The sequence below is a fragment of the Coturnix japonica genome, unplaced genomic scaffold (assembly GCF_001577835.2).
Source record: "Coturnix japonica isolate 7356 unplaced genomic scaffold, Coturnix japonica 2.1 chrUnrandom424, whole genome shotgun sequence".
Lineage (NCBI taxonomy): Eukaryota > Metazoa > Chordata > Aves > Galliformes > Phasianidae > Coturnix > Coturnix japonica.
This window is the reverse complement of record NW_015439869.1, coordinates 229,606-230,154: the sequence shown is the minus strand read 5'-3', so window position 1 is coordinate 230,154 and position 549 is coordinate 229,606. Positions and strand designations below refer to the sequence as shown.

Below are 549 nucleotides of genomic sequence, written 5' to 3'. Positions count from 1 at the left end.
TGACCAACCAGGACCCAGCCCATGGTACCAACCAACCAGGACCCAGCCCACCAGTACTGACCCACCAGGACCCAACCCATGGGCACCACATGGTACTGACCAACCAGGACCCGACCCATTGGCATTGACCAACCAGGACCCAGCCCATGGTACCAACCAACCAGGACCCGGCCCACCAGCACTCACCAACCAGGACCCGACCCACTGGCATTGACCAACCTGGACCTGGCCCACCAGCACTGATCAACTAGGACCCGACCCATTGGCATTGACCAACCAGGACCTGACACACCAGCACTGACCCATCAGGACCTGCCCCACTGACACCCATCCCACTGATACCCATCTCATTGATACTCATCCCATTGATGCCCATCCCATTGATGCCCATCTCATTGATACCCATCCTATTTATGCCCATCCCATTGATATCCATCCCATTAATACTCATCCCGTTGATGCCCATCCCATTGATACCCATCCCACTGATGCCCATCCCATTGATACCCATCCCTTTGATACTCATCCCATTGATACCCATCCCACTGA

The 549-nt window shown here is 55.4% G+C and overlaps 1 long non-coding RNA gene across 1 annotated transcript in view; it reads right to left on the bottom strand.

Moving 5' to 3' along the window:
• The window catches only part of LOC116652604, a 1,678-nt gene extending 1,135 nt beyond the window's left edge, over nucleotides 1-543 (bottom strand). The window contains exon 1 of the long non-coding RNA XR_004305763.1: nucleotides 255-543. This is a non-coding gene — a long non-coding RNA (uncharacterized LOC116652604). The remainder of the gene's footprint in view (nucleotides 1-254) is intronic.
• Nucleotides 544-549: the final 6 nt, after the last annotated feature.